The sequence below is a fragment of the Sturnus vulgaris genome, chromosome 8 (assembly GCF_052056855.1).
Source record: "Sturnus vulgaris isolate bStuVul1 chromosome 8, bStuVul1.hap1, whole genome shotgun sequence".
NCBI classification, from domain to species: Eukaryota; Metazoa; Chordata; class Aves; order Passeriformes; family Sturnidae; genus Sturnus; species Sturnus vulgaris.
The window spans coordinates 30,561,161-30,583,906 of record NC_142250.1 but is presented as its reverse complement, the minus strand read 5'-3'; the positions used below and the strand labels follow the sequence as shown (position 1 = coordinate 30,583,906).

The window sequence follows — 22,746 nt, the reverse complement described above, 5'->3', positions numbered from 1 at the left end:
CTACCTGAAACTAGGAAGAAGAAGGAAGAAGAAGACAGAAAGAGAAAATGATCAAGAACCTTTATTTTGTCTTACACTTATTGCTATATTCTAAAAACTCGAAATTCACAACCCTTCACCATGTGAAATTACACACTTCTATTCTCACTACACACCTATGACTTTAACTCCATCACATAAATTTGGAAGCCTTCTCCAAGGCCTCAAGTCAAAAGCAGTGCTCTCCTGGGGGTCAGTGTTAGAAAGCACAGAAAGTTCAAAGCTCCCAGGCTTTTGGGTTCCAACATGTGCATGGTCCTCTGGACTGTTTAAAAATTGTGATAGGGCAACACAGAGGGTCTGTGATGGGCAGATCTATCTTTGGGACCTTCACAGCTCCTTAACTTCTGCTGGTTCCATACAGGGAGTGTGGTGAGGAGGGCTGGGCAGCCTCAGACCATTGCACAAGCTGCAGGATGGAGTTGTAACAGAGCAAAAGCTGTGTGGAGGGCTGGAAAGGCTCAAGGATGACTCACAGAATAGCAATGCCTGCAGGCTTGGAAGGCTCGGGGTACACCTGGTGTGGGGATCACTTCTGTCAGGTACAGCCTGAGTTCTGCTCACTGAGTTCTGGTGATCTGAAAATCTCCACCAGCACCATCAGCTTTCCCCATCAGTTGCCTGCCTGGTTCTTTGCTGCAGTCCTCCAGGAGCACTCGAGCTCATTCCAAAAGATGGAAAGTGTGCCAGCTGTCCCAGTGGCTGAGGGAGAGACATCAGGTTGGTGGAGGAGGGTGTGGTCAGGAGAACCAGACGCCAGGAAATACTTAATATATAGCTTTTGAGAATCCTGAAACTGGGAAGTGTAGGCTTGCCCATTAGAGCATCAGGACCACTGCTGGACTTTTGGAAGAAATCCCAAATTGATATTACTGCTTTTTGTCTGACAGGCATGGGTAAGTCAGGATAACAATTAGAGGAGGTCATGAGAGAGTAGCGTTTCCTTCCTGGAGAAGGGAGCATTTTTCAAAATACTGAAATTGAAACTTCATAGAAGTGATGGTTCTCAACAGACCTGAGCTGGGCAGTGGTTAAGCAGTGGAAGCCTGGGGCAGCCTTTCTTGTCAAAACTCTGTTCCAGGCTTTTTGCTGGAAGCAAGGACATTGAACAGATTATATTTTCCTGGATATTATTTAGTGGAACAACTTCTCCTCTTTCTTTTTCTGTTTTCTACCTGCCTTTTCCCCTTGTTTCTTTATGAACAAGAGACATCAGTTCAGTTTTGAAGAAATTGTACAAAAACTGTATGCTGATACTTCTAAGCCATGATCTCATCTGTGAAGAATGAGTGCAAGATAAAAATATGAACACCAGCTTTTAAATGAGAATAACAAACCTTAAATCACAGCTAAACTGCTTAGTATCTTACTCATACTTTTTCAATATTATCAAGGTACAAGAAATAGCAAAACAAACTGGTTTAACTCTTTGCCCTTGTGGAGTGATCTCAATATGGCTCCCATGCCTCTTGCTGAATGCACAAGATATTTTTCACCAGAAAATAGCAGCAACATGAGCATGTTGTTTAGCTGTAGTGTACTCTTTGTGACTCTTCCACCCACACTGTGTTCAAGGAAGACTTTATTTAGTTTGTACAGTGCAAAAGGTATTTAAAGAAAAAGAGTTACTTTGCTTTCCTTTAAAATAGGTAATCCTAAATTACAATAAGTGCCAAGGGATTGTTTCTAGAATGCTATCTGTTCCTTTTTCATCTCTAGTTTAAGACATCTGGGTCAATTCTGAGTTGTACAGCAGGGTAAAAATTTTAGCCTTGACTTAGAACAACGAGATTAAAACCAAAGACTATGCTGGTGTAAAGAGATTTTATTTACAGTACTAACCTCTGTTCTTCATATGTCTTTACTCTGCAGTAGATTGCATTTTACTCCTAAATCTCCAGCGTCATTTACTGCAGCCTGTATTTTAAAACTACATTCTATGTGCTGCTGTAGTCTACCACTGCAGCTCTCATGGCTGAATGATGTGAGATCCAGCAGTGATAATCTCTAGCACATGTGAAAAATGGAGGAATGTACTCGGAGAACAGAAAGTCCACATACCAACAAGCAGCTTCTGTGTCAGCAGCTTTCTGGAACAAAAAAAAAAAGAGTGATCATCACTGCAAGCCTCTTGAGGGTGTCTGAGGATCCCAGGAAGGGGTTAACAGCATCCATGGGTGTGTGTCCATAGGCTGTGCTCTGCACATCAAATCAAATATTTATGAATGAAGGTCAGATGTGCCCCTTTCAGGAGGCTGTCCTTTAACTGTTTACAAAATACAGCTTGAAAAAGAACACGGCCAGGTTGAGTTACAACCTGACATCTCTGATGTGTCAGAAATGTGACATAATGGCTTATGCCTCCGTGTTGGTGGGGTTCAGCCCAGCTCCCCACTTGAGCCTCAAATGCTATTAATAGTAACACACTGAGTCATCGAAGCAAGAATGTCAGACTGCCTGTGCTGTGCTGCTCTTACACGTTGGACTGCTAACAATAGAAAGCCAGCCTAGATTTGTTAGAATAGAATAACTATTTTTTCCATGCATGTGCCTGGATCTCTGGCTCTTTCTCTCTCTTCCCCCCCGCCCCCCCCCCCTCTTTCTTAGTGATTTATTTATTAAAGAATGTCACTGAATAAGAGATACCTTCTGGGTGAGGCAGGCTGGCTTGTTAATTTATTTCTGTTGTTCTGGGCGGCATTTATACAAAACATCTAAAATTTATTTGCTGCAAATATTTTTAACGCTGTGTGCGTGGTGTGATTTTTTTCCAGCAGGTATCAGCCATCTGCTGCTCTGTCTGGCTGATGCCTACAGCTTGTTTCTTTACATTAATATCTCTCTCCTTACTTAGAGTAGCATGGAGAAGGAATTCCCTTGTGGAGGTGTGAGCAGTGTAAATGTAGGGTGCAGTATGAATGTAATTTCACTTCTATCATGTAATATAAAGCACGTTTTGCACTGAGCTGTGGTCAAGTTGAAGCTTTTGCTCAATGAATCTGTCCATAATTTAGCCCAGAATATCTTTCTTTTTGACCCAGTTCTCTGCTACTGAGATCACCCCTGTCTTTGACAAGTCAGTTCATTTCTATTTGCCATTTTGTCTGCCTTTAAACCACAAATATAAAATTTACTCTCTAGGCAAAGGCATGAATGACATGTTTATTTTGAGGAGGTCACTGGTAGCTAGCTAAAATGAGGAACTAAGTAATAGTAGTAGTGATAGAGGCTCTCTGAAATCTTGATGCTGTCAGTATATACGTATTTTAAAAATATGAGTGGCTTTTAAGGAGTAGTCAGGATTTGATTAGCCATATTTTCAGTCTTTTCTTGATAACTGTGAGTAAAACTTTGCTTGTAAAAGAAAAGCTTTGTTTCCCCTGACTCTGACCTGCATCTTTTAATAGAAAGCAGAAACTTGGTACAGGAAGATGAGACTTGATAATATTCTAAAGGGTTGATTTGCTTCTTTTTCAGCATCACTTTACTGACTAGTCCTTTCTCAGTAGGGTTTAGTGCCTGGAAAACCATAAATTGGAAGGTCACTTTGATGCCCAGATTCTACACTGGTGCTTTGTCTAGTTAGGGATGTGTTGGGGAGTGAAATTCCTGTCTCAGTGCTGCTCTTTCAATACACTTCTGTCTTCTCAGCTCCATGAGTACCTGTGGCTATCATCTGCAAAGGAATAACTTAGGAGTCATTGTTTACAATTTTTTGGTATTTCAGAATATAGCACTTTGACCCACAGCAAACATTTGTGTAGCACTGCCTGGCTTCAGAACCCAGGTGAGCAGTGATAGTTCTCATTTTTATTGTTTTTATTATTGTTTGAAGTAGAGAATAGATAGGTATTCCCATCTTGCACAGGCTATATGTTACTGTAATCTGTTCTATGGTCAGTAGGCATTGAGAGACCATTTATTAGCATGTTTTGTGGTCTATTAATTGCTTCAAAGCTAAATCCAGGAGTGGATAAACTGCTCACAGTAGAAAAGCCACTGTGCTGCAGCCTGCCTCAGCACTTGCCTGTGCTCATCTTTGTTTCCCCTCTTGATCCTGGCTCAGTTTGAGCAAATAAAATAATAGGAAACTCACAAATACCACTTCATCTTTGTGTGTACATTGGAGCAGCTCTGCTGCTCTCCCTCCCATCTCCCTTGCAGCCTCTTGCCGGTCATCCCGGAGCAAATTTCAGCGGAGCTCGGCTGTGCGAGGGCAGAGGAATGCAAGGTGGTGGCAGGGGCTGGGAATGAGGGGCGCTGGAATCCAGCATTTGTTCCCAGCGGCAGCCGGAGCCGCTGCTTTCAACACAAGGGGCAGAGCCCACGGGCAGGGCTGAGCTGCCTTTAGCCATAGGAGAGCACCACAGGGGGACAGGAAAAGAAAAACAAGAAGGAAAAGCAGTGATGAGCAATCGGACCTGATCAGACCTTGTGGGAAATCTGACCAGAGGAGATCATTATCTGGAATAAGCTGCCTCTTTTTTTTTTTTTTTTTTTTTTTTTTTTTTTTTTTTTTTTTAAATCCATCTCATCCAAACACTGCTGGAAAAGAGATTGTTTTTAAATTACTTCAGCTAATTCTTGCTGCTTCCACTACGAAGAAAAAATTGTTTGCCATGGTGAAAGAAAAAGGTAATTATGTTTATTGATAGACTGGAGCTGAAACCTAATGTGCCAGCCACAGTCACCTGAGGTTTAAACCTTCACATTTAAGATGAGCATGCTGTGATTGGCAGTTGTTGTTTTCCTTTCTATAAAAATGGTGTGTGAAGCCCTGCAGTGGATTGCATTGATTATCATTGTACCTGCTTTAATAAGGGTAGAATCTGGAACACATCTAATTTAGTGTGTCTGCACAGCAGGGTCCCTTCTGTGTGTACATATTTGTTTGGGGGGTTTTTTTCTGTGATTTAACCCAAGCTGACAGTTCTTTACCTGTACTTGCTACAGTTCAAGTAGCTTTGACCACTGCAGCAGCTAGTTTAAAATTTTAAAGATAAACATTGATATATTCAAATCTGTACTTGAGAGGGTATATTCAAATTTTAATGGATAAATGGATTATATGGGATTTTGCAAAATGCTTGAATTTTTGCAGCAGTAAGCTCGATATCAATTTCAGTTACCTATAAGTAACACTTTAAGCCTCCTACAGAAGAATTTGCTAGTTTAAAGAATTAAGAAATGGTTGTGGGGTGTTTCCTTGCAGTAATACTCGTCTGTGACATTTATTGTATTATGAAGATACAAGATATATTCTGAGTTGTATTTGAGAGTACTGGATGTGGTTTGGGGGCATTGCATTCTCACAAACTGATTCAGACTCAGTCTCTTCTGTGAAGAGGAGAGTCTGTTTTCTTTACTTTTGAGGACTCTAAAAAATAACGTGGGAGAAATTCAAACTAGGGAAGAAATAGAAATAAGAAGGAGTAAAGTTGAGTAAGACTGAGCAGTTTTGCAGCTTTGAAAACCCATTCTAAGATGTTTTAAACGTTGTAAATAAAAAGTGAGTGCAATTAGCTTCACAGATGCTAATATTGAGGAGAGCAGGACAAATGCCTCGTGTATGACAAATACCTGCCACAGTGTGTGATACATATCAAGAGGATTGGAGTAATAACCATTATCCAGTCTATTGATAATTTTTGTTGATGAAAGCCTGTGACCCAGCATAAATTTTATTGACTGCTTAGTAGCTTTGGGATTCCTTATTTCAGATTTACAGGATTACTTTTATAATGTCAGTCATGGACTGATGATCTGCTCCCCTATCAGTGAGCCATACCAGGGATGATTTAAATAGGAATTTCACCAAATCCTGTAAAGTGGAGGTTTCAGAATCATTTGAATGAACTGCATCAGTCATCTTTTCAGAAAACTATGTGTATTGTCTATCAGTTTATCATAACTGCTGCTTGTTTTGTAAGATGCATTTTAAGACAGGGCTGCTAGTTTTCTTGAAGTGTACATAAAATATGTGTAGCATTCAGGTTTAATCCTTTTATATGTTTCTGTCCCCTCCCCCAGCTGATTTTCACTTGGTTGGATTCCCTGTGTTATGTGGGGTTTTACCTGAGAAATACTCTGTAAATGCAGTTTTAGCATTTTTCACCATGAAAGTTGTCATTTACCTGCAAAAAAATTAAAATAAGCCTGTAATTTTGTAAAAAATGAGAGGAAAAAAGCTTCATAGAATAGCAGGAGAAGTTGACAATAAGTGATTGAAAATCTGAAAAAGACTTTGTTTAAATTGCTTCTTTCCCAATCCCCACCAAGTTTAATGCATTATTAAAAATGGCTGTTTATATTTATGTTGGATATAAATATTTTTTCCTGTTCACAAAGGTAATGGACTAAAAGAACTAAATATTTTCTTTAATTTTTGAACACAGTTACTGATATTTCATATCTCATGGCTGCAGAGGGAGAAAGGATGGTAACTGTTACATATTTTGATTTTATACATTATTGCTTTCAAATAATTTCCCCAACAATTTAAAAAACTCTTTTGTTTCTGCCTCAATTTTTCTTTTTCCTGTTTTTTTAGTAGTGTTTTTTGGTTGCTTTGTTTGTTTCTTTGAGTTTTTGTTTTGTTTTGGTTGTTTTTTCTTTTTTTTTTTCTTCTCTCCTCTGCTTTAGTCAGAAGGTCAGAATTTATTGCTCTAAATGTCACTGTCTACAGTGATACTCTTGCAAAATGCAGTCAGTACAATACAGCTGGTACCCTCCCTTCCAGCCACTGCTGGAGCTGGGGTTTGAACAGGCTGAAAATGCAGTTCAGTCCAGTGTCGTTTCATAGACATGTTAAGTAGGCACTGGAGGGGCTGGTTTCAGCTAGAAAAAATATAACTCCAATTCACTGAATTGCAAAATAGTTGGTAACAGTTTTTAGCAAATTAGCATGCTTCATTATGCTCATATTGTGGAATGATTTCAGTTGTCTGCCTGGTTAGTTCATACACAAAAAAAATCCTGAGGCCAGGGTGTTTTCTGCTGACACCAAACAGAGCTTCCTAAATTATGTCTGACTGATACCATGTTTTCATGTCTCTGTGTACTTATCTATTTCCAATTATGAGCTCTTATTATCTAGTTACTCAGCTAAATTATTATCACTGTGCTGCATCCAAGGGCAGCTTTCTCTCTTATCTTTTAACAGAAAGGAAGTTTACATGTGCATAAGTGTGTCTTGTTATTAATTCTCTCAGGCAATTTAAAGCCCATATTGAATAATCTGCATCCTTCTGCTGCTATGTTGAGATCAGTGTGTGGCTTGCTAGCCAGGTTTCTGTGTGATACAAGTGTTGTAGCTTCATTCTTACCCCCATTAGTTCACATAAACTGAAGATTTAGCCCTGATTATTGATTTCTTGAGCTGCTGATGAAAAGGCAGCCCTGGTGTTCAGGTGCTAGTCTGTGAAAGCATATTGGTAATCAGCTTACCTGATGGTAAGCTGGTGATCAGGTACCTGATGGAATCTTGGGCAGGATCATCCATGGGCAAACCTATGAAAGTGGATTAGTAGCTGCTCATGCCATGCTTCTGCATGCTTGGAAGGATAAAAGGAGAAAATATGAAGGGTTGAAGATTTTTTTTTTTTAGTTAAAGAAGCAGGTACAGCGGCTTAATGATTTCAGTTCTTCATATACTGATTCTGCTGAAGGGAAGGTGCTGGCACCTGCTGGGTACCGAGTTGCATGCTTCATGCATCACTTTCCATGTTCTCACTTCTCTGTAGGTGTTCACTGTCCTGGCTTTCCCAGGAAGCCACACAGAAGGTGCAGGTCACCAAAATGGTACCTTATTTCCTGTGTTGTTTGGCCCATGGTCTGGTTTGGTCTGACAGTGAGATTTTGTTCTCTGTTGTTTTTTCTTCATACTTTTGATAAAGCATTCAGGTTTTGACCAAGAGGACTGGGTTTTATGCTTGCAGTAGCTCCAGCTTTCTTCTCTTCCATTTGCCAATCCCAAGAGCTGTGAGCTTCCAAAGGAGCTTTTAGTTTTTCTCTGTAAGTGCTTTAGATGGGACTTCCCTTGAAGAGTATGCAAATGTTACCTGTCTGCTAATTTAGAAGTGTTCTCTCTTGGGAACTTAATCAGGAAAATGTTGAGTAATGGGATTTGGGCCCTAACACTGTCTCAGTGTCATGGTCGTTGATGAATTATTGTCTTGATTTGAACTCATAACTTTGGAAGTTTTTAACCCCAGGTGACCTGGGAAAGTCTCCAAGTTTGTTGCTTTTGGAGCACATGACAAAATTATGCAATTACAGATTGGCAGGGGGAGGATGGGGAGTTAATTTTCTTTTTGCTTCAATTTACTTAGTTTCAAATTTGGTTCTGCTTAGCAGTTTGCTTTTGGGGCTGGGCATTCAGGCCTTTTTTTTATTATTATTAAGGGCATGTGCTGCCTTGTACAAACCACAGAAAAGGCATTTTGTAAATATGCATAGTAGTAGATGTTAAAAAAATACACTTGTAGTTAAAGTACTAAACAATAGAACAGTTTTGTGTTAGAGGCTCTTAAGGTGACCTTGAGGAGGTAATTTGATCTCTCCTTGTGTTAATCTCTAAAATGAGGATAAGAACGTTCCTCTTGTCTGCCTTGATTATTTGAATTAGAGGTCTTTGGAGTAGAGAGTTTCTTTTATCTTGCTTCACAACTGTGACAAGGCAATCTTAGTGTTGGGATTTCACTACTCCTACTTGTACAAAAAAAAAAGAATATCCAGTGCTATGTGATTATCTTATAAACGTCTTATTACTTTTAAAAGGCAATGAAATTGTAAAGGAATTATATTTCTATTGGCATATTTATGGCATTGCTTTTCTGTACTTTCTCTTTCTAAATTTATTTTTAATATTAGGTTTCAAATTGCAGTTCTGGTGTGCAGCATTGATACTGAGAGAAACAAAAATAACCAAGGAGATGCCAGCTCAGGCACTGCATGTTTACTGGAGATTTTAATGTTTTGGTTTTTTTTAATAGCACTTAGTTCATGTGAGGGTACAAATACTCATATCCAAAGAGTTGGGCAAGCACAGTGTGCAGTCCTGCCATGCCTGACCACTTCCCATGTTTCCCAGTAGTAGAATTCCATACATTCCTTGCATCCCAGCTGTGTGTAGGAGCCAGCTCTCTGAAGATAGGATGGCAGATATTTTATACTGAGAAATGGGAGAAGTTTTGCTATAGGAGGGCTTAGGGGATTTAGTCAGTTTTGCCATTTACTGAACTGGTTGGACCAACAGTGACCAGCACAATCCCATCTTTGGCCACCTCCTCCACAAGTCACCACTGCAGCACCATCACTACCAAAGCCCTGTTGGTTATGGTGAATACAATTGAGTGGAATAAAAAATTATATGTTTGCTTTCCTTGGATGAGAATGCAAAAGGCAACACTTCTGTAGATAGAGTCTTGGCATTGTAAAATTGTTTAAAAATACATTAAGCTAGGGCAGAAAAGTATTTTTCCAAAGGGGAGGTAGGGATCTTGGTAGGAAAGAATTTACATTTTGGGATGTAATTTGGCCTGCTACTATAGGAGAGTCAATTATTTTTGTAGAAAAATTAATGAATACCAGGGGAACAGACCAAGTTCCACTAATCAAAATGTCTTGTGCCCTTTGGGTGGGAGAAGCCAGGGAACAGGAATCTTTTTTTGTTCTGGGGGCAATCCATAACTAATTTAAAAAGGATTATTTATAACAAAGTTGGTTTTCCACCTAGAGGACATCAGTATCCCCAAAAGAATGATTAATCCTTGTCTTCATTGAGCCTGGAAAACTTGCAGGCTCACTAGGGATCTGTCTAAGGAGAACACTTAGGCATTGTCTTAAGCCTGTTCTGTTCAGCAGTGTCTTGTTGAGTTTAATTGAATCACTGGGAATTAAAGCTAAGTAAGTGCTTCAGTATTGCCCCAAAGTTGGACCAAATTTTTAGAGGCTGTGTGACGTTTTTGAAACAAAATATCATGTTTTGCATCAATGGTGGTCATTTTGTTTTGTAACAGATAACTAGAGAAATAATTCTGGATTTTATATGCGCTGATCATAAAGTGATATAAACCCAGAAATGATAGAAGCCTTGTGTCAATCAATGATCTATTATTTGTACATGATCTGTTATAAAGACCAGCTGTTCAGAACGGAAATGTTGTTGCTCTTATGCTATATAACAGAATAATAGGCAAGGTCCTAGAAACACTCTCAACAGGGTTGGTAACTCCCCAATTCCCACTGCTGTTTGTACCACCTCAGCATCACACGTCAGTATAATCTACATAGAAGTATTGTGGAACTTTGTCTTAGTTGAGGTTCTGGCGCAGAAGCAGTATCTTAAAATTATATCAAGTTTAAAAAGTGATCCAAGCAGAAATGAAGCCTTGCAGAACATTGAATGTTATTTTTTATTACTGCTGGATCAAACAAGAGTCAATGAATTACTTGTTTGTTCAAAGAAGGAGTTGCATTTGTATTTTCTTTTCTCCAAAGGCATCACAAAAAGAGGATTTGATGGATTTGAGGGTGTCTGCTTGCTATCCAGCAGTGGAGATGCTAGCCAGAGGAACAGGCTGTGTTCAGGGGTGTTTTTTGGTCAATGTTTTCCCTGTGATAGTGCATTTACCATAGAATGTTAACACTTGATGGTCTTTAGGAGCACAATTATTTATTGTTGAAATAACATAACTCAGAAACTGACTTCTATGCTGCAATGTTTTTAAGGTCTGGGTGCCAACATGGGCAATTAAGCACAGGGCAGGGCTTCTGAAATGTCTCATTTATCAGCTCTGTACATGGCAAACTATCCTGGGCATCAGGAGCCCTGTGAAGACTTAGGCTGCTCATTTCTGTGGCTGTCTAGTTTTAGTTTGAGGCTGTGCAGCTCAGTCCTTAGAAATGCCAGAAGTGAGGGTGGTACTGAGTGATGGGCATTTACAAGATCCTTGATTGAAGGAGGGTTTCTAAGCACAGAGCTTCTGTGGTTTAAAGGGGTTGGCTGAGGACAGATCTCTGCAAGGTCTTGTGAAAAAACGCTTGGGGAGATTCCTGGTGGTAACTGGGAGGAGAGTTTACTACAGATTCTCTTTTGAAAGCATCTGGGAGACCACTGACTTATGTAGGTCAATGTTGCTCCTCAGATAATCTCAGGGTGAACACTGGGGGAATTGATTATTAAAATTAGCATTTTTATATTGGCTTACTTCAGAACGAAATTTAATTCATTTTACTGCATGGAATACTCATGCAGCCTCTAAAAAGGATGCATAAGGGAGCTGTGATGAGTTTGTTGCCAGAATCCCCACGTGGGATGCTGTTTGGGTAGCTGAGAGGCCTGACATTTGAATGCTATTATGGGTAACCACCACTCATCAGTAAGGCAGAATGCTGTCTGGAAAAGGCAGTTGCTTTTTGCTAACTTCAGCAATTTGCTTTCATATAGCCTTGAGGGTCCTTAAGGATTTGCAGTGAATAATTTGACACTTCTGTTTATTCATTGTTGTGAGTAAAGTTTTGATACTGGACTTGATGATCCTTGTGGGTCCTTTCCACTTCAGACTATTCTGTGTTTTTTTTTTTTTAAGATAGAGACATCAAGTGATGTGTATGAGATGGTTGCTCAGAGTATGCTGAGGAGCTCTTGAATTTCTAATTGCCTCTGTTCTATATTAGAAGAAAACCACTCTTTTGAAATGGTGAATGATCCTCTTGTGTATGTCAGATGTGTTGAAGGCATAATTCAGATTTTTTTTGCCACTTACAAGACTTATAAACTTATAAAACTTATAAACAATTACTTCATGTTAGAGATTTGCAGATGTTGGGTGTGAGAAGCAAATGTTTATCATGATCTTCCAGCCCTTCAGCAAGGAGTTTCGAAGGGTGAGTTGATTATCCTGAAATACTGTCCCTCAGAAGCTGGTTGTGAAACCAAGTGCAGAGAACCTTTGTGGATGTGATGAAGATCAAGAAGGGCATTCCCAGAGCATCAGATAAGAGAGTCTGGATTCACTTTCTCTTTATCACCCAATTTTATGGTGATCTGTCTTGTGAAAAATTACTCTGCACTACTGTAGAAATATGGCAGAATAAATTCACTTTGTGCTTCTCTCCTTTGGCTTGCTAACCACTAATCAGCAATCCATCTGTTAACAATCATGTTGAGTAAGGCAGGAATGCAGGTTTTGATTCAAAGACTCGCTTGGCTTAGTCAACATTTGTTTGATCATCATCTGTTTCTCAGCATGTCTTAGTTTGCTGCATACCTCATTGCAAGATTAGCGCCTTTTCATTACTGAAAATAGTTTTTAAACTCCCTATTGCTTTTTCTGTTTGAGCTTAAAACAACTCCTGACCATACTCAGTTAAGAAGCTGTTCTTGACTCTTCTTTGAAAGGATTATAATTTTTCTTAAGCAAATACAAATGTAATAATTTTGTCAAGTCCTTTTGTTCCTGCTAAGTATAGATGATGCTCTAGAATGTGCTTTGATTCACCTGCCAAGTGATCAAAGGCAAACATGTGTGGACAGACAGGGCAGAAGTTCCTCCTTTCTGCTGTTTCAGAGAATGACAAACTCTTCTAAATAGGCTCTGATGCTTTTGTGTTGAGAAGAGCATGGGTAGAGCTGCTGCAGCTTCACTGACTGCAGAGCTGAGTTGGCACTGGAGTGTTTCTACCTGACAAACTGAGAAGGCACTCAGGCTCCGGGTGGGTCCAAAGCAGGAGTGGGATATCCTGAGGTTCCTGTTCAGCCATAAGGCTTGAACTGCCCAGTCACCTTCATGCTTTGTCACTGAGAAACTGTGAAAATTGTACACTAAAGCTATAGGCTGTCAGAATCTGTGGTGGAATCCCCAGAGTACCCAGATAAGGATATAACCCCTACATAAACACAACCAAATTTTCTTTATCTCTCAATCACTATCAAAGGCTTGGAAAACTAGATCCCCCAAACACGTTTCCTTTAATGGCAGAACCATCACAGGTACATTGTTTTATTTTGTCTATGTTGTAGAAGGTGATCTTTTTTCAGACAGGATCAAGCAGGTGCTGGTGTTAAATATTTCACTTAATACTGAACTATTCATATGCATAAATCTTTATAGGGCTGAGGCCTTAGGCCCTGATCTTTTATGCTGTTCTGTGGGGAATTAATTGCAGTATCAAAGCTTGAGATAGCAGAAGAGGCATGGGGGGAGGATAGGAAACAGCAGGAAAAATAGAGAGAAAATAAGCATGTTTGCACTTGTGTTCTGAAACTTTGAAACAAATGTGATTTTTTTTCCGTGCCGTATTTTTAAAGCTTATTATCTCCTTGCCTTTTTTACACATTTTTGTGTGTGGCACAAAGCTTTTTATTTTTTTTGTAACTAACATAGGAATTGTCTCTCATTGATTTACGGTTGCAATTGTTAATATTTTTGGTTATTGCCTGGCACTCATATCTCTAAATTTTGTATTTCATTCTTTTAGCTGCATTAGCTCTATCCATGGGTTATGTATACCTAAAAATAGGAAAGTATTTAAATACTGGTTTCCTTTCTCAAAAATAATGTATGTTTCATCTCCTATTTTTAAAATTTGCTTTCTGGTATTGAAGCCTTTGCGTCCTATCTTCATGCAATGTTTGATATCTTTGCTTACAACATGTTCTCAAATGGTATTTTTAGGAACTACCCTAATTTATCATTCTAATTTATCTAGGTAAACTTTTAGATGTCTTTATAGGTTATTTTTTCTTTTAACAAATCCAATTTTCGAGGAAGCAATGCACCTGGTTTTTAGACTGGACATGTGCCATCTCTTCTGTTTAGCATTTTGTGAAAATCTTTTGGTTGCTGCAGAAGCTGCCAAGAGATGTGGAGGATGGGGTGGAGGGAATGGATACCAGTCTGTTCATCACTGTCCTGTAGTCAGCCCACATCTGGCCATGAGATGCTATTTTGAGGATAGATAGCTCTGATGTACTTTGTTTATTGTAGCTGAAGAACTGAGGCTGAGAAGCATTGGTTGTAATCAGAATTGAACTGGACACTTAAGAAAAGTATAAGATTTTCTTAGGACTTCTCTTTGTTAAACAAGTAGAGAGTCAGACCAGAGATGGAGGACTGGGGGATTGGCAGTAATTCTTTCTGGCTCTAAACCAGAGCAGGCTTGGGCTGTGCTGTCCCTCTTTACATGACTTTCTCTCCTAATCCTTCTTCCCTGTGCTGCCCTACTTGCTGATCTGTAACTCCATCCCACCAACACCCCAAAAAACGAGTGGGAGGTAAAATGAGGTGTTTGGAGTGTCTGGAGCCTTGTGCTGCCACTGGGTGCACTGGTCAGGGTGTGAGTGCCACACCTCACTGTGGTCAGGGCAGATTTCTGCACAAAGATCTGCTGCACTGCCATGGGCCCCTGTGCTGTTTCCAGCAGCTGATGACTTGTAAGGGGAAAATGATAATATTTCTATGGAAAATGTGAGAAAACATTTCAAAACTGTGGCAAAAAGCTACCAAGTTTAAGATTTTTTTTTTCTGCCTTGCTTTAAAAATAGCTACTCTGGATATCTATAGACAGCACAAATAGTTTTAAGGCACACTGTAGGAGTGATACAGATAAATTTTCAGGAAGAAGAGTTTTATAATGATTCTTCAGACCTGATTTGAATGGCAGTAGTATGAGCTAGCTACAGTCTAGGATTTTCCCTTAGGCTTTCTTATACATGTGTAGGCAAGCAGCTCGCTGGTATCTCTTCATGGGAGTGTCTCCTTCCAGGATTTCCTGGAATTCCTGAAGATCCCTGTCAGATACCTGTGGCTAATGACTGCAGTAATATCTTTATCAGTCCCTGGCAGCTGGGAGGTTTGATTTCCATCTCAGTCACTGCTTGGTCACCTTACCTGATAGGATTCTTACAGATTTGAGATTCAAGAACTGAGTCTGCAGATAAGCAAAATGACACTGCATTTTTCACCTTTCTTTTAAATAGGTATTTCAGTACCTTCTCGAGTCTCCACTCTGCTGGGCTTTTACAAAAGAGGAATTCCTTGGAGACTGTATGGGCTATAGTCAGACAGGCTTTACAAACCAGGGGCTACAGACACTTATCTCTGAAAGAAACACAAAAGATGGGAGAAAATTACTTCTCTCTTTGCAATAGAGCATGGAGAAGAAGTGATAAGGCAAATTCCATTCTTGAATTTGATTCTTTGGTGTCTCTCCAGCATCTTTCAGCTCAGAACATATTTTTTCCCAGCTTGTCATCCTGTGCACAGTGGCCACCTGCTTCCCTCGGTCCTGTCCCATGCAAGGGGCTGCCCAGCTGCATTAACACTGGAGCTGCTTGGTACCATCAAATAATGAGGGAATTTTATTTTTAAACCTTTAAGTTTTGAACTGCAAATCCTGTAAATTAGTTCAAGAAATCATGGCCTCCGAGGCCATATCAGGTAATACAGAGAAGGAGGGCAGAGAGAGAGTTGTCTGTAGAAAGCCTTGGTTGCATTTACTGCCACGGCAATGTCAAACACAGTTCTTTACTTTTATTACCGAAAGCAGAAAGGAAATTTTAAAACAAGCTAGCAAAAAACTTGGAGTAGTTTCACACCATTACATCTGTGCTTTATTTTCCCTCCTTAATAGTTCAGTCTTCAGCCAAGAAAACACAGCAGCTGAAAATCAGCATTTCAGAGAGCATGCTGGCTGTGTCAGGCCACTCCTAAGATATAAATGACAGAGCTGTGACATTCTGAGGATCCCTTGCCCCTGCTGCAGTGTGCACAGCCTGTCCTCTGTGCTGTGCAGCAGAGCCCAGAGGTTGTGGAGCTACAAGTCACAGAGATTCTGTATCCTAGAATAAAGCTTGAAGTTACACATCCTACAACATGGGTAGGGTTGGCTGAGCACAGCTTCAGGTTTATTTGCAGAGGTATCCATGCAAATGGAAAAATAATAAAAAATTCACTTTTAAAAGAGCAGTAGCCGATATAGTCTTCTTTAAATTTAGAGGAAGCTCTTTTTTTTATTGCAGTTTAGAGTAGAACTGAACTAAAAATATTTTGTTGTGACCCCACCTTGCAGCATTCCCATAGCAAGGTGTTTCCCAGAAGCTTTTCTGACTTCCAGTTAAAAGCCAAGATACTTCCTGGCTGGCAGCAGATACATGGAGTCTTGCCAGCAAGAATCTGCAGCTAAGAATCCCTTAGCTTGAGCCTTTGATTTCCTAATAGTTTTATGTTCAGGGAAAGAATTAGCAATAAAGAAAGCTGCAGTATTTATTTTCTTTGTTTTCTTTATTTCTTTATTCAGCTGCATACTCTTCAGGTAATTGCCATAATTTCCATTTCAGAAAGGTTTGTTACGAATACTGAGGTCTAATTTCTTTCTGATGCAGAAAAAATTATTGTTTTTAAACCCTCAGACAATGATCTGCTGTACAAAAAACACCCCAACAGAACAGTTTTCAACTTTGCACAATGAATTAAGTCTTTAATTTTGCTCAGAAAATGCCTTTGATTTCTCCTATGAACATTGGATTGTGGTCTTAGTTCTATCTTCTTTCGTTTTTAATTATTTCTTTGCAGGTCTGGGATTATTCTGAGATAAAATGCAGTAACAAGTGTTAGAGATGCTTTGAATTTACATCCATGTAGTGCAGTTGCAAAATGTAATGAAATCAACATTGCTTGATTTGCAAGGAAACATAAGGAATGACAAAAATAATGGTGATATGTCTGCATAGTGATGTTAGCATAAAACAACACTCCAGTGACAAAGACTGTTTTCCTCACAGATGAAGGTGCTATTGATTTTTTTCTATTCTTTTTATTTCTCCCTGATTTAAATTACATAATCCAGACTTCCCAGTTATCCCAGTCAGTGTATGTATTACTTTGGGTAAATTGGATATTTAATGGCATTGATTTGTCTTATTTGAAACCTAAATGAGTTTAAGAAAGCATTAATTATTCATTGATCATTCATTTAAGCTGGTCTTGAAAGCAGGAGTGGAAATCTCAACCTAGCTTGTCTTGAAAAGTTCTTCTTTGTATATCTCTGACCAGAGATTGCATTCATTAATTTAAAAAAAAGTCTTCAGGCAGTGCCCAGCAGTCTTACACAAAAACACCCATGCAGCTTGTCATGGGCTGACCTGGGGTGTGACAGGCTCTGTCACAGGTGTCAGTTCACATCTTCACATTGGAACTGGCAAAGACTTAACCTGTGTTTGTGTTCCACACCCGTGCTGTGGTGTGAGGACAATTGGGAGCCCTGGTACTGAACCAAGAACATGACTGACTGTCTTAGGTGCTTATGTGACTCTTTCCATCCTATTCCCTGGGAACCTTGTCATGGTATTTATTCTCACATTATTCTCCTGTTCTCACGTTATTCTCACAGCAGGCTGAGGTTAACAGTGCTGTCTCACCCAGTTTACAGTCCCAGACAGTGAAGACACAGAGAAAATAAAACATTCAGATAACTTAATTTTAAGCTGGCAAGTCCCAGGCTCAGTGACTTAGCTGAACTTAACCATATGGATTTATTCCTTTAGGGTTAGGGGATATCATCCACAGAGCCCAGATATCTGCTGTGGGGCAGGGGTTGGAATCTGGGTTATCCAGATCCTAAATTAATGATTGTCAGTGATTGTTCTGTCTGGAGTCTGTTGTAATTGTCTTAGACATGATCTAGAGTTGCGTTATTACACTGTGTGCAGTCCATGGTGCCTGAGAAGAAATCCTGTAGTTGCTGTGGGGAGGGTTAGTGCAGGCAGAGCCTGAAATAAGGACTCAAGGTGTGAAATTCCTGCAAGGACATGAACCCAGCTCCTGACTCAGACCTTTTCAGACCCAGAGCAGCTTAAAACTGACATGTCCAGTGAGCTGGCTGGACTTCAGTCATTCAGAAACATTTCAATAAGCTGCTTGTAAAGGTATTTCTCTTTCTTTTTCTTTAATTCTTGGTTCTGTCCTCACTGGTAACTATGAAAGGTCACCTCTGCCACTGAAAAGCCTTGTGTGTATTACTGCATCCAAAGGAAAAAGCTTACAAGCAATTCCTTGCAGGAGGGTGAAAGTCAATTACTCGATTTTGACCTACAATGTCAAATGGAGGCCAGTAAGACAAGCACCATAATTAGCTTCACTTAAGAGATCAGCCTGGAAATAGCAACTAACAGTATTTGTATTCATTTAAATGGCTTTAAAGGCAGAACTGGAAAGAAGCTGCATCATTGGACCAGCCTTGGAAACAGTTATTTACTCTCCTGTAAAAGAGAAGAGGCTTGTGTTTCAGATCAATACCAGAAGATCTGGAACCTGGTGTGCAGAATGTCAGGGTGTCCTACACATGTGAGGTAGAATAAGCAGAATGTCACAGGTGCAGATTTCACATTACACCATATAAATCTTAGGGAGCATTTTCCCAAATTCTTTATCCACTTTCTCTTGTGAGCAGCTTTAATAGTCTACACTGTTACTTTCAGCTTGCATCAGGCCCATCTCATGGTGTCTGGATCTGAGAGGAAATTTTGCTCATAATAATTTAATTTGTTAGTAGTCTCCTCTTTCTTTCTTTCTCTCTTTCCTTCTTTCCTTCTTTCTTTCCTTCCTTCCTTTTCAGAAACAGTATTGCATTGCTGACTATTAGATGAGGCTCACTCAAGGTAAGGCATTCAGTGAGCTTTTACTTCACTGGAGCTGCTAATTGAAATACTGGTTGGCATTACCAGCTGAATTCTCTTCACCAGGATGGGCTGAATAACTGCTCAGGGGACATAATTTGAGTGAGGCTACCAGAAAAAGAGGTATTAAAAACTTTGAGCTTGAGTAGGGGATTTCAGCCATTTTCTTTGAAGTTTGGGGTGGGAGATGTGAGTGGTGATAGGAAGAAGAGAATAACTGTTACCATATTAGTTTGGCTGGATATGTATAACAGAAAGTGCTTAGAATATTTGCTATTCTCTATTCTTGATGCTGTTACTCCCCTAATCACATATTCAGATTTTTTATTATTAATCTTATATTTATGTAATCCAAAATGATAGCAGCATTTCTTCTGTAAGGCATTTATAAAGGAGAATAATATAAAAAGACTTCATGGAGCAATGGGACTTGTCCCCTAGAAATCCATTGAAGAAGGGGAGGAATGTGGTGCAGTAAATATGAGCAAGGTGTTGTATTGCTGCATAAGCAGTAATCTGAAAACCAGCATAGTCCCGGCTGGGGTGATGCCAGGAACTGATCAGGAAAGGAAAAGATCTCGAGAAAACTCTGAGATAAAATAATGAAGATGTTTCCCACTGACAGTGAGTGTGATGTATCAGCACTCAATCCTTTGCAGGCCAGGAAAAGTAGGACAGGAATGGTATAAAGACAGAGGTGTGGGTAGAAGCATGTTTTCTCTGAAATGTTCTGATGAGCACCACTAGTTTGAGAACAATATTACAAGGAGGAAAGCTTTCTACTGCCAGAATGGGATGTGGGAGGGAGAACTGAAGGAACATAGGTTTGTTTGGGAACATTCTGGGTAATACTTTCCACTTCAAACAGTTCAGTTGAGATTAAATCTTGCTCCAGCTTACACCCGTGTGCTTCTGTTAGGGCCCCAAGCTGCCACATCTGAAGAGAAAATTGAACATGTTTTACAGAAGCCAAATGTGGAGCAATTAAAGTTTTATTACAACCATGAAATCCACAAACTTTTCCTGTTCCTATCCAAGCTCTGCTATGGGTGGTTGGGTAGCTGATTACCACTACTTGGAATTGTCTCCCTGACAATATTGCAAATAGTTTTAGGGTAATTTCTGCCTACTCATAGTATCTCAAATTTGCATGCAGAGTAATTTCTGTTATAATTCATAGCAGTAGAGAAAAGTAATATTGGCTTCTTTCCTTTTCAGGAGTGCTTTCCCTGTATTAGGTATCTGCTGTAGCAAAAAAGAGATGTTTGTAGTTTATTTTTAGTGTAGTCATTTGCATACCAGACTATCTGGTTCATCTGGTTTCCCAGAACTTGATTTAGAATTGCTTTCCTTCAGTCCTTTCTGTTTGGATTATATTCTTTCTTGGATTAAATTAGTTTAGTTTTTGTTTCCTTTTGTGCTCATCCAATGGTTTGCAGAAACTCATGTTCTTGGAAAGAAAATGGCAGGCATTCTGAAACACTTTGTGGCACTGACCAGGGAGGGAATTTTTCCTCATCTTTCTGTAGCAGCCTCAATGGAAAGAAGTAGTAGTTGGTGTGAATGTCTTAAACTACTGGTTTATGAAACAACTATTTTTAAATAAAATGGTGGTAACATTTTAGATGAGCATAAAATGTGATCAGATACATTTGTATCATGATGAAAAGTGTCTGAGAACACTGAGTTTTGTATAGGAGAAAATATTCTTTTTGTTTGGGTTGAAATATTTTTCTGTTTGCTTGCTTTACAGTGGCCCATCCTCAGGAGCCCCACCACCCCTCTGAAAAGCCAGTCATCCACTGCCACAAATGTGGGGAGCCCTGTAAAGGGGAAGTGCTCCGTGTTCAAGCCAGACACTTCCACATCAAATGCTTCACCTGCAAAGGTAAAACCTCGATATTCATCTGTTAGAAATTACTCCATTTGTGCAAGTGTGTCTTGAGCCACTGATGGGAGATTGTGCTTCCTGCCATCAACCCATTACAAATGCTCTCTTTGCTCAGTGCCTGAAGATTTTAAATGTGGGAAAGGTAAAGAAAGGTGGTGATACTTAGGAAAATTCTATCTTTTTGCAGTTTTTATTCTAAGTGCTTTTTCAAGGATCTGGAAATTTTTTTTAAAACTCTTGATAGCATCGACTGTCTTTCATTAGGGATAGTTATGAAAATTAGAATCCTTTGTACTCAATTGACTGCTGAAAGTACCTGCTTTCAAAAAACCCACCAAAAAGGTTCTGTAAAGGTGTTTGTTCTAAAGGCTTTGTGCCATGGAGCTGCCTTGGGAATGGGGATCGTGCTGCCCATTCCACAGAGAGAGAACCTGAGGGGCTCTTGGCAACTCTAGCTCATGCCACTGAGCCCTCTGTGACCACAACAAAAACTCGCTGTGTTATTTTACAAAACAGAGGTTTAATGAAGCGTTAAATAATTGTAAAACTATGCTTTGTGAATTCATTGCCTTTGAAGATGGATGTCGTGGAGCAGGAGGCAGCCCTGGCTCCTTCACAGAGTTTCTGTTTAATGAACAACACAATGCAGAGTTGGCTGAATTGAGAACCACAAAACGTGGGATGAAAGGTGAGAATAAGGAGAAATACCCAAGTCTGTGTGCAACCACTGTCTGCCACAGTCAGTCCCAGGTTAGCACAGGATAGGTACAGCACAGAAAGGGATTCAGGCTCCAGATGAACGTGGCAGAGCTGGTGGCAAACGTGGACAAAGGTGTTGGAATAAATCAGAGTAACCAGGCAACTAAAATACAGTGGCAGAATCAATGCCACATAGTTTTTCACTTCTATTAAACCTAGGTTATCTTTTCTGAAAGTCTATATCTAGCATGTGTACTGCAGATTCAGACTTTGAAAAGTGTCTCCAGCCCAGTTCCTGAGTTTCAGTTATATTTTTCATGTTCCAAATGTGGGTGGAATAGTTGTGTGGTTGCACTGTTCTTCCGCTTCCTGAATATATGGAATATAGCAGAAAATAGAAATAGTTGTTTTCCTATGTTACTAAAGGTTTTTTTTAAAAGGTCACTTGAATTATTTGTATGCTGAAAAATCAGTGTCTAGAATCTAAGAAATTCTGTTTGTTACCTGTGGTTTTTAGTTAAATACAGCTAGATAACTAAAAAAAAAAAATGCTTACCATTCTCCTGGATATTAACATATCTCATCTGTGCCAGTCTGGAGTGGCATCAGCCCATCCTAGAGGGCAGCATGGAGCACTGTCTCCCCTATTTCTGGAATGCCTGGGGAAATGCATATCTCTTTCTCTATTACAGCTGCTGTATTTCAAGCAGCACTTGATGCCATATAATCCCTGAGCAGTTCAAAAGCATCAACTATTTGTTTATTTTCTTGTTCCTGTCCATAGTGAGTAGAGATCTCAATTTACAGAAGATACTGGATTAGGATATTTTCAGCATCAGGCCACCTGAGACCCTTTGAGTCACGAAGGAGAATGTTAATTCAGGCCAGGCAGCAAACAGTGTCCTTAGGACCTCCTGATAAAGAAGGGGGCAGATGGAGCAGAGCTTTGGAATTGTCCTGATGAATATAACACATTAATCTTGCTTTTTTTAGGAGGGTTGACGTCTAGTTTCTTCTTTCACTTGTGTTTTCGTTACTTTAAGCTGCTTTTGTGCTTGGCTATTCTGTTGCAAGACTGGATTTACTAGTATACTTTTTTTGGTTTTGTTCCTAGAGGAATGGCTAAACTTATTATGGCTTTTGTTTGTGGAGATATTTTCAACTTGATGACAGTTTAAGATTCTATAATATTACTGACCTTATGAGTACTTTCGTGAAGATCACCAGAGAAGGGAGAGCTATAGAAATAACTCTTGCTGGGGGAAATGAAACTATGATTTGTACCATTAGCATGTTAAGCAAATGGAGGAAAGTAATTCCAGTTTGAACTGAGAGGGCCAGAGCTGAATGGTCGAGACTTTTCTCATGCTGTTCATTCAGTCTGTGCCTTATTAGTTGGGTTTGCCAGCAAGCAAAGAGAGAAAGGAAAGGGGTGTGT

General features: G+C 39.6%; 1 protein-coding gene across 7 annotated transcripts in view; it reads left to right on the top strand.

Annotated features, from left to right (window-relative positions):
• ABLIM1 (actin binding LIM protein 1) overlaps window positions 1-22,746 on the top strand; it is a 137,043-nt gene that overhangs the window by 22,580 nt on the left and 91,717 nt on the right. For all 7 annotated transcript variants that reach the window (XM_088169370.1, XM_088169367.1, XM_088169366.1 and 4 more), the window contains one exon: window positions 20,472-20,606. The gene's annotated coding sequence lies outside the window, so the exon portion shown is untranslated. Of the gene's footprint in view, window positions 1-20,471; window positions 20,607-22,746 lie in introns of those variants that run through there.